Raw genomic sequence first — 11895 nt, 5'->3', positions numbered from 1 at the left:
AGTCTTTGGCGTTGGAGCTGGCGTGTTTGGCAACAACTCCACCAACAACTCCAGAAAATTTGGCAGCTTGACCCTACCCTCTTCAATGGAGCATAACTTGAGCTAGGAAGATCCAAATGAGATGATCCCAAGTGCATTGGAAAGAAGACATTCCGAGCTTTCCAATGATATATAATAGTTTATATTGAAGCGAAGGATTGGAGCTAAAAGTTCAGGCAACATCAAGCGTAAAAAGTGAAGTAAGAATGAAGAACAAGCCAAGTGTTTGGCAACAACTTGGGCAATAACGCCCAAGCACCATGTCCCACTCCCAGGAAATTGCCATGCACGTTGCCAACGTACACCAAGGCTGGCGTGTTTGCCAGTAACGCCAGGCCATTTGGCCAGAGCAATAAGAATGAGCCCTGTTTTCTCTATTTGACAATAATTCTTTCATGAAGCAAAATCAACAAGAGCAAGGCCCAAATTGCTAACCCCAAAGGAGAATTTCAAGGAGTTTTAGGAATAGTATAAATAGAGAATAGTTTGGTACTTTAAAGGGGGACTTTTTAGACACTTTTACATTGACATCATAGTAGTTACTTTTGCTAGCTTTTTTTACTCTGCTTTGTATTACACTCCCGATTGGGAAGCATAGCAGAGAGGAAGTTGGTTTTCTTTTGCAATTTTGAATTTCAATTTTCAAGAACTTCTTCTTCATTCTTCAATATTCTTTACTACTCAATTTTAATGTCTACTTTTGCATTTATTGTTGAAATTAGAGCTATGATTCACTAAACCCCATTTTCATTAGGGGGAGGAGCTCTGTTTATTTAAATGGGTTGATAACTTTTCTTTTCCTTCTCAATTCAAAGTGGTTCATCCAAGAGGAAACTCTTGTTCTTCACAGATTCAATCACCATCGAGAGAGGGGTTGAATCTATATGAATTATATGGTGAACTTGAGAAAGGAGCTATATAACTCAGTTTAGAGTTCATCCTTTCATGATTTCTTTGATCAATACATTTTGGGTTGGTATGTGAGATGTAACCTCCCTTAGTTGAGATCCTAGAAGTTGTGTGGCCTTGGATTAGAAATTGAACTTCACCTCTTCTCATGACCAATTAGATCACGAGAGTGGCAATTGATTGTGTTGAGAGAAATTGAATTGCCAAGAGATTGGAATTCAATTATTCACAATCCGCCATGGATCTATACCCATGATTGAGAAGGAATTGAGCAAAATCAATTCATGACAATTTACATCTCTGACTCCTAATGATCTCTCCATCATTAATTCTCATTTCTTTTGTTCTTTAGTCATTTTGAATACCCACTACCCAATTCCCCTTTATCTTCTTGCAATTTATCCTTCTTGCCAATTACATTCTGTTTTCTATTTCTTGCAGTTTACTTTTCTGCTCTTTATAATTTCACAATCTTTACTTTTCTGCAATTTATCTTTAATGTCATTTAAGTTTCTTACATTTTAAGTTTCAGTTATTTACTTTCATTGTTCTTCTTTATTCAAGTTCTTTAAATTCCTTGTCATTTAACTTTCCGCAATTACATTCAAAAATCAAATCTCATGAATTCAAAACCATGTTTACTTGACTAAAATTTACCATTTAACTAAAGTTGATTAATCTACCAATCTCCGTGGGATCGACTTTTATTACTTGATACGACCCGGTATACTTGCCGGTAAACACGTGAATTTCTAATTTTTGCGTATCACAGAGGACAGTAGAATACTCACCATAAAACTTAGATAGAATTGTAGAGGATGAGAAGAGTGACGCGTGGCCGTAAAGTTATGGATCAAAAGTTATGGTGATTTGAAGTTTGATGGAGTTAGGATTTTCTCTCTTCTTCCTCTCTTTTCCATAGCTGCGCCTCTCTCTTATTTCCTAGGGTAAATGAGCTGAAATGCTCATAACTAATGTTTATATATATTGGGTCTTGGGCCCACTTGGGCCCAGTTCACTTGGTTTAGTTCGTTGGCCCAACATTGTGCCAAAACCTTTAAGATTAGAGTTTTAAATCGTATTTTAAATATTTCTAGCTTCCCAAATTATAATTTCTCATTTCCTAACCCTATTCACTTATAATTAATTTATTCAGCTGCAGTACCGGATAGATCTCAGCCGGTATTGCCGGTCAAATTTTCAGTGCGCATTTTTAGGTAGAAAACTATGTTTTTCGACTCAGAAAAATTCACTGAGTCCAAAAATCATATTTAAATTATCGAATTCTGATTGCTAAATTTTTTTAACCATATTCACTCCTATTTAATTTATTATTTAATTAATTACGGTTTGACCGGGTTTTTCACTAGGTTTTGTCCTCATTTTCTTCCCTTCATGGCTCCATATTCACTCTTCTCAAACCCTTCTGTGCCGTCGTGTCTTCCTCCGCCAAATCTCTTCCTACTTCCGTTGTGGTCCCCGCAGCGATGCCTGGTTTTGACTCTCCCAACTAGGGTGTGTAATGCCCTACTACTCAGAGTTTTACGCTTGAGTCGTAGAACAGAGGTAGTGTGGTGTTACGGACTTCTAATCAGGAAATATTTACAATTAATAGTGGAAAGATATAATATACTAGGAGCCTTAAAAAATGGGTAAAGCAAAATCGCAAAATAAAAAGCGCAACACTCAGAGAGCGGGATTACTTGCGTGCTAAGAAACTTAAAGGTTAAAGATATGAGAAAGCGAAGGAGTGAATAGAGAGCCAAGAATACTGCATAACTAGCTCCTGACTCAGCCTGCGAAGCCAAGGCTGGCCAGAGAATATATACATACATATACAGGTATCCCAAAAAATACTCAAAATATAGGAATCAAACCCTAACTCTCCCTCAACCTCTTTGAGGAACAAAATAATTAAGTTTCTTGGAGAGCAAGATAAGTAACTAAGTACATATATACATAAGCTGATAAACCAAAATATCCCAGGGACTACTCCGCTTCAGAAATCCAGACGCCTAGCGAGGAGCCTCTCGACCTGCATCTGAAAACAGCAACACAGTATAGGATGAGAACCAGGGGTTCTCAGCATGGTAAAGGTGCCACGCATATAACATATAAGGTCCTGCGAATGCCAGAGGCAATCCTAGAACTCCAACATACAGTTATAAAACTTAAACTCTAAGCAGAAGCCATAAAAAGGGTAGGTGACCTAAGAATCCAAAACTTACCTACTTTAAACCTAACATTAACACCTAACCAATCCACCCTTCCTCCGCTCCTCGATCACCATTGATTCAGCAAAGACAAACAAACAAATAATTTCACGCACAAGTAAGAAACAGGTAGTGCAAATAGCAAATATACAGTTAGCAGCGTATATTTTCAGTTAGGCAATCCCAAGTAATGCATAGCAGACAAAACAAACAAATGCACATGATGTATGTCTGTCCTATGGATGATGAGGCTCATCTGTCGGTTATCCAGCCAACCCGACAAGTCCGAAAACCTTAGACGGTCCCTCGTCGCGCATCCCCATGAGTCTATGCATAGATTTCTCATTCATTCATCATTTAATCATTCATTCATATATCGCTCAATGGGGGATATCCATTCCCGAGAATTTATACGTGTCCAGTCACCCTTACGACGTAGGGTCAATAGAGTATCGAGTTTAATCTGGAACACGTGGTGGCAAGCCACGGTTCTGTTACCCAGGGAAACTCGTGTCTCAGATACATCATTTCGTAAGCCGTTTGATATTCATAATCATAGCATAATCATTCATCAAAGCCATGGCATCATAACTTCATTTAACATCCACATCTCTTTCTTATATTTCATCATATTTACCTCTTTCTTCTTCCCCAAGCTACCTCAAATTCCTAACTTTCGCTAAGTACTAAGCTTACTATTAAAATCTAAGTTTAACAGGGCAAAACTAGAGGTTTAGGGGTTTAAAACCATGTTTAGATCATAAAAACACAAGTGCTGGAAAACAGAGTGTGCATGCGCACAGCTTAACAAGAAAACAGAACGTGTGCGTGCGCACGAATGTGTGCGTGCATACACCAGCCAAGAATTACTTGGTGTTCGTACACACACCAGCCAAGAATTACTTGGTGTGCGTGTGCCTTACTCCCTGCGAGCGCCACCAATAGAAAGCATATCTTGGTGTGTGCGTGCGCACGCACACTTTTTGAAAATCACTAGGTGTGCGTGCGCACAACAGTGTGCGTGGGCACACACCAGAAAACCTGATTCTGCTGCAACTTTGAAAATTTCAGTTTTTCGCACCGAATTTCTGGCGTCCATAACTTTCTCTACAGAATTCGGTTTTCCACAAACCTTATATCAATCTCAAGCTTATAAAACATTCTTTAATTCAAAACACCTCATTTTTCATCCAAAATTTGAGGAGCAAGTTATGGACTACCAAAGTTCATCAAAAATTATTTTTTACCAAAACATGCCAGACCCCATTTTTATCCAAAATCATATTCCCTTTTCAAAACTCAATCTCATTTAGCTCAACATACCATAACCATCAATACAACTTATCCTTCACCATAACATAATAATTCTTGCAATCCTTGCATTTCCTTAGCTCAATAACACCTTATTTCAATCCAACTTTACAAGTTTTACTCACAAACTAACATATTATTCCATATACACATATTGTCATCATCATAAAATTCTTCAACCATCATCATAACATTAATCAAGATAACAATACCAACAAATCCAAATAAACACCATTCAATCTCAACCATATCATTACATTGCCATAATCATAAATCCTTCGTCCATCATCATTATTCTAGCATTTATATATATTTACATTCAACTCACATGATCAATTACTCAACACATGCCCACATCAACTTATCCATCAATATCATAAAGACTAATTATTTAACACATTTAATCACTTCAACTTATCCTATAGTTCTCTAGCCTAAGTTTTCACAAAATCTTATATATTAAACGCGCGAAACATAAACCATACCTTGGCCCATCACCACGTTTAGTCTAAGGCAGCCACACTAGTCACATACACAGCCTATCAAGCCTGAGAAATCAACCAAAATCTTAGCACCAATCATCCACCAAGCCTCCAAATGCCCACAGTTCAATTCCAATGCACAAATATATACTTAATTCACACCTAATACACATGTATACTTCAAATTCAGATTTTACATAATAAAATCAAGAGTTGACTAAGGTTTAGGTAATCCTTACCGCACCTACACGCATAGCAACTCAAACCTGATAAGCTCCGCAAGCTAGATCGAACCTAGAACACCGAATTTGGCAAAATCTCATTACAAGGCTCAATTTCAAGAATCAAGAAAGGGGGTAGAAAATATGAGATGGAATTGAGACTTATCCGTGAAATTGATCCGATAGAAACGTAGAGCTCGACGCGCCTGACGCGTGGCCGCAAACGGTGCGGCGATCAGAACTCGGACGAAGAAGTTATGGTGAATTGAAGTATAGGTGAGGGTTTGGTGAGCTCTCCTCTCCCCCAAAGCTATTCAGCGTTTTTGTTGCTGAATGGGGAAGGAGATGATTCTGCCCCTTTTAAGTTATGGGTCCGGTTGGACCCACAGGTCTGGTTTGGGTCCAGTTCAATCGATTCGGCCCATCCGATTCAATTTTGGGCAAAATTTTTTTAAAATTAGAGTCAAAATTCTCGTTTTGAAGAGCTCTATCCTATTTTGATATTAGATTTTCATTTTTAATTTTTCTAATTAAAATTCAATTTATTGACTAATTATTTATTGATTAGCGGGGTTTACAGGGTGGTCGGCCAAGCACGTGAGGGACACTTTCTTTAAGTTCTTCGAAGAAAAGTGCCATGTCTAGTGGCGGTCCAGTCCCGTTGTTCCATTCAATGACCCTAGCCTATTGTTCGGCAACGCTGGTTTGTGCACTTTTTGTTTCTCTTATAATTGAATACACTTTAAATTGGTTTTGTTACTTTGAGCGTGATTTGACTATTTTTGGATTGATTCATATTTAACGTATTTATTATTAATTTAGGAATTTTAAGATGGTTTTGTTATTGTTAAAATTGTCTCATTAGATGCTCAGAATAAGCATTCTAAGTATTATAATTAGCTTCAAATACTCTAATATGAGGAGAAAAGAAAGACTTAAAGTGCTAACTTATTGGCATATAAAGTAAATCTAAATAGTGAGAGATGTCTTTCTCTAGCACTTCTGTCACACATCTCAGATATAACTCATTTTTTGATAATTCGCTGATTTTGCATATATTATAGAGGAGTGCTAGGGGGCCAGCAACTTTTGGTATTTGTAGCCATCAAATAGCCATCAATGATGGTTTTAATGGTGTGAGATTGGTGTGGGATTTAATCCAATGGCTCACTTTTTCTTGCTGGTTACATGCTGGCCAGAATTTGGAAAAGTTGCTGGCCCCCTAGACTTTTCCTATATTATTTGTGTTGATTTATTGCTTTACTTGTATCATGGCGTTCACTCAACAATTTATTTTGAATAATTTTTTGACATGTTAATTATATTCAAATTATTGAAACTTGTTTGCAGGATAAGTTGAGGGGGAGAGAACGGGAGCTCTGGAAAAGGAAAGAAAGAGAAGAGCATGAAATGGAAAGGGTGTGGGTGAAAATCCAAAGAAAGGAGGCAATCACTTCTTTTCAGGCTTTACTTGTGGAGACAACCAAAAACCCTTATGTATGACTTTCATTCTATATATGGTACCATTAATGTTATTGTTATCTTTAGGATGCATTTGGTATGTGGTTCAAATGGAGATGGAAATTATCTAGATCTAGGTGCACATAAACTCTTTCACTAATGTTCTTTGATTGACCAAATTTTTTGATCTGTAGTTGTCCTTCAGTGCGTGTTATTCTGTTCTTATGTAATTTACAAACTCATACCTGAACGTAACATGTAGACTTGGAGATGTTGTTGGTTCCTTACCAAAGGCCTTGGCTCAGGCAGACATAGAGTTATAGTAATATGTTGTATCCAATATAGTTTGGTAAAATACTTTGATGGTTTCTAAGGTTCTTTTCTATGAATGTTTTCTTTTAAAACTTATTGCTTTCTTTTCTTTATTCTTTGTAGTTGTAGCATCTCGATATGGTAATTATACTAAAGGACAAGATACGGGAGTATAGAAAAGATACAAAGTATATGGTCAGGTGTGCAGCAGCCACTCTATTTCTAATCAGTTATAATTTGTAACTTTTGTAATTGCTATTGCCTTGACTTTGTAATTTGTTATTTTTTCACTTTGCAGGACATAGATACTGATGGTGTTGATTTTGTTTTCATTGACAGTCCAATACTTAGTCACATAGAGAATAACATATATGGTGAAAACCAAGTGGTAAGTTTGATATAAATTATAACAGCACCTAACACTTAATGGTAGTGTAAGGAATATATTATGCGAGGTTACCTCCTAACAATAACAATAATAAATCTTATGCTATTTACTTTCATTAAAGTAACATCATTATTGCTACCCTTAGGGTGTGTGTGGTTGGAGGAATTATAAATAATTCCTAGGAATTTTAAGATAGGAATATTATATTTCCATATTTGGTTCAAAGTTTGAAAAACTATTCCTAAGCAAGTTTGATTACAGGGAATCAAAATACCATCATTTCAATTCCCATCTTCCCCTTGAGTATCTTTAATTCCCATGGGAATGAAATCTTTATAACAATATAATACTTGAACCACACACACCCATATTGTTAGGCACCATGGACGGAATCTAAGCATAAGCTAGAAAAGGATCCTCAAGGACGTGAACTAATCCTGATATATATCTAGCTGACACTGAAAAGCTCTTTCGGTAACATATCAAGTTACTTCAGGAGTAAGTGACTATGTCTGAACTATTTTGTGTAGGTTTTTCTTAGAAGTTATGGCTTGTGTCTAAGGCTCACAACATGTTTTTAGTTTGTAAAAGAGTGTGCTTATTGTATGAATCGGTAACAGCATATGCAGTAGTTGCATCTTCAATTTCACGATTTCCTTTTTTATTCTGTCTTTACACACTCAAACTTTATATTATAATATAAAATTTTGTTATTGCTGTTAAATTTTGTCGTAATATTTTGTATTTGCTTTAAGTTTGGAAGTTTTTTGTTGCCAATCTCTGAACACATGGACTTTACTTCTCCTGTTAGGTATTACTAGCAGTCATCTTACATCAACAATGGATGGTGTTGGAGCATTTTCAATCCATTAGCTAATTATATAGCTAAGACGATCCATATATATAAAGACCAAGATCTGGCATTGAGATTAATGTCAGCTTAACATTGCTCTTTAAATTCATAATTAAGCTATTATATTATTCATAATTAATCTCTATTGAGCAAGCTCAGCAAGAAACGTTTATATAACTATATAAGCCTAGAGAAGGCAAGAAGAAGAGTCTCTGCCAATTTAGACAAACAATTAAGGAAATGTAGAAGAGTATAGTTGGATCAATTGTGCTATTTTTTAATATGTTTAAATAATTAAATGTCAATTTTTGAAATTTATAATAAAAGTATTACAAATTTACAATAGTCTTTTTTATTTTCAATCTTTTTTCTAAATTTTTATTTTATGTTAAAATTTGATATCTATGTCTTTTTAAAGAAAAGAAAAAAAATCTCTATAATTAACTGGCTAAAGGTAAAAATGATAATATTTTTCTTCTATATACTGTATGTATCTCCCAAGATTTAGCTATTTATAATATTTTAACTTTTTAATTTTTTTTATAAGATGCCATATGTAGGTGTAACTAGTTAGGTCTTGGTAAAAAAAGAAAAAGAATCATAGTAAATAAAACTATATTATTCACATGGTTGTATCTAATAAACAAATATATATATATATATATATGCCATATTTATTTATTTGGTTATGTTGTTGCAACTAATGTGATTGTATTTATAGTGTGCTTGATTTAAAAAATTTTATAGGAACTGTCATATTTAATCTTCACCCTTTTAATGAATCCCACATGTCATAGCAAGAAATCTTTGCCAATAAAAAAGATTGTCCTTTTGTTTTTCATTAGCTTAGTTGTTTGATTGTGCGAAAAATTGTAAATGCATATTAGAAAATAAGAAATTTCAATCAGAGACAGTAGGTTAGTCAAAGAGAGTAGGTAATGTACTTCTTTAACTTGTGTCTCAGTCTTCTGTCTTTCTCTTTTGCAGCTATGAGTAACTTTCTTCAATGGTGATCTCTCAGCTTACTGCTTCATCCATAATAAGAGAGGAACTTGAGGTGATTTCAAGGCTTTCACTGCACTTCTTCAACTCCCTTCTTCTTTTTGACTTTCTTGAATTTTTTAATTCAGTTATTTTTTTTGCTTTTAAGTTTGAAATTGTTTTCGTAGTGTTTGAAATTCGGATAGAATTTTAATCTCTCTTGATGTCTTGATTTTCAAAGTGATTATTGGATTAGGCATATTGATGTGTTTCTTATATTTTCTTCCATTTTTTTTATCTATTTAAGTATTTTCTTTTTGTTTTTTTTTCTTCTTTCACATTCTCTATATGACTATATTGTTCCAGTTAAGAATCATATTTGAGTTGATGAATCGGAAACTATTGTTTGTGGTAAACCCAAGAATTATTGCATACGAGTTAAATACATCCCTCCACGTTGTTAATAGCATTTGCCGTGATATTTCATTGGTACACTTTTTAGAAGATGCTGCTACTATTTATGATCAAAAGATATAGTTATAATTATTGAACTATTTTTTTTTCCTTTTCCTCTTATTTGTTTCTATCTGAAGGCATTCTTTTGACTTAATTTTCTTTTATATCGACTGTAGTTATTTAATTTACTTGGTGATGATTCTCATATTCCTTTGAAAAAAAGTTGTGGCCTCTATCTATATTTTCTTTTTGTGGATAATGTTGTTTCAAGTTCAAATGATTTCGTGACAGATGTTTCTCGAATTTCTGTTCTCAGATCAAGTCATTTGGTATACACGTATTTTGTATAGTCTGAGAATTTGAATTATTCTTTTTAGCTTTATAGAAACTATTAATGTAAGTTACTTTTATTTGTGTTAACTTATCTCTTTCTATAATAATACAACTTTTTGTTAATAACCCATTGAGTAACACTGTATGTCTGAGATCTACAAGATAAGTTGATTCCTAGAAAATTGTATAATCAATGAATTGTATCAGTGGTCGTTGATACTAAAGAATGTTGTTTAATTTCTTTGTATAGATGGCAATCTTATTGCATTGAATATTTTTACTTTCTCCATGTTACTCAGGATGTTATTTATCAGAATGCCAAGTCTTCACATAATCTGGGTACTGGATAACATGGTAAGGCTCTGACTACCAAAGATAAGCAACAACTTTATAATGAGAAGGATTTGAATTATAATTCAAATTAGTCATTATCAACAATCGTAACACTAATTTAGTCATTCTCTCTGCATTATTTGCACATACTAATTAGTAATTAGAGTACTACTATTAAGATTAAATTTAACAGAAAAGAATCTGATTATGACCGTACAAATACACAAATTACCTACTAGTCAATATAATTTTTTTTGTGTCTAAACATGGAAAGAAACAAAGCAAACACTATCCTATATCCGAACGAATGATTTGCTGGAGATCAGCACAAGGCTCAGACCAAATAACATGATTGGAGTTACTCTTGGCATCATATCTAGTCATCCAATCTGTAGCTCTATTTGCTTCTCGGGACACCCACTCAATGTGAACAAGCTAAGGACGAGATAAAAGCTCCTGAATTTTGTGAACCAAATCTGTTACTTCAGATGAATACCCACTTGTAAGCTCATGCATGATGGGCAGAATGTCAACGCAATCTGTTTCACATATAATATCCCTCAAACCGCAATCCCAAGCTAAAACCAGCCCCCTCCAAGCAGCAAATAATTCACATCTGATGATAGACCAGGGGGAATGCTTCCAGAGCAGCCCGAGATCCAATCTCCCTTAGAATCTCTAATAATACACCCAAATCCCGCTAAATTTGAATTCTGATACAAGCTTGCATCACAATTAACTTTAAAACTGTTGCCTACTGGTGGTTCCCAACACAGGCAATTTCGGAGAGACCTAAAGGCATTGTTTCGATTCCTGTAAACCTGTAAATCCTTGGCAGTAATTCTGGCCAAGGCAACAACCTTGTGGTCTGTTCAAGGTTTGTCAGTATTGAATATATCATTGCACCTATGTCTCCATACCCACCAAAGCCCTGCACCAAAAGACGCCTCATTGTTAGCCAAGGCCTTCCGAAACCACTCTTCAAGAGCAGTACCAATTGTCGAGTTCAGGATACTAAGATCCAACATATGCCAAATTGCCTTTGATCGTTTACAATCTCTAAAGCAATGATCCATAGTCTCCTGCACCTTATTACATCTCTTACACATATGTGAAGAAGCTAAAATAAAAAATTTCTAATTCTTTAGTTATCTGTGGTAATATCATCAATAACTATAAAAATCAACACAACTTTACTCTTTTTAGTTTTTTAGTCGATCTAATAAGGATTGCCTTGTTTTGAAATAAATAGTAGAATTTCTTCTTTCACATATATTTATGATATGTTTGCTATTTCATTGTGCATAATTTAATATATTTGGGATATTTGTTATGATGTTTTCATTATATGTTTCTATTTTAATGATGATTGAGATCGATTATGGATTGCTACAATTGTAATGGTTTATTTAATTTTTCGTCTCATATTAAGTGACCAGTATTTTTTCTTTTACTAAAAGTATTGGTCCTAAATTTTGTTCGTGCTCAATCAACAATGATACATAAACTTATAGTAAAGTTTTTAAATAATTTAAAAATAAATAATATTAATATTATCAAAGTATATATACTCGTTAAAATTTTAATTAACTATTTATTTTGT

At 34.5% G+C, this 11895-nt stretch overlaps 1 long non-coding RNA gene across 2 annotated transcripts; it reads left to right on the top strand.

Annotated features, from left to right (window-relative positions):
- LOC107609960 lies at positions 2321-10417 on the top strand. Of its 2 annotated transcripts, XR_002351149.1 has the most exons (6): positions 2321-2463; positions 5756-5878; positions 6526-6672; positions 7714-7838; positions 9177-9246; positions 10259-10417. It is a non-coding gene; the product is annotated as an uncharacterized LOC107609960 (long non-coding RNA). The 2 variants fall into 2 exon arrangements; XR_002351150.1 differs by lacking the exons at positions 9177-9246; positions 10259-10417 and adding an exon at positions 8148-8488.

The sequence above is a fragment of the Arachis ipaensis genome, chromosome B07, assembly GCF_000816755.2.
Source record: "Arachis ipaensis cultivar K30076 chromosome B07, Araip1.1, whole genome shotgun sequence".
NCBI lineage: Eukaryota > Viridiplantae > Streptophyta > Magnoliopsida > Fabales > Fabaceae > Arachis > Arachis ipaensis.
This window is presented reverse-complemented; position numbering and strand designations above follow the sequence as displayed.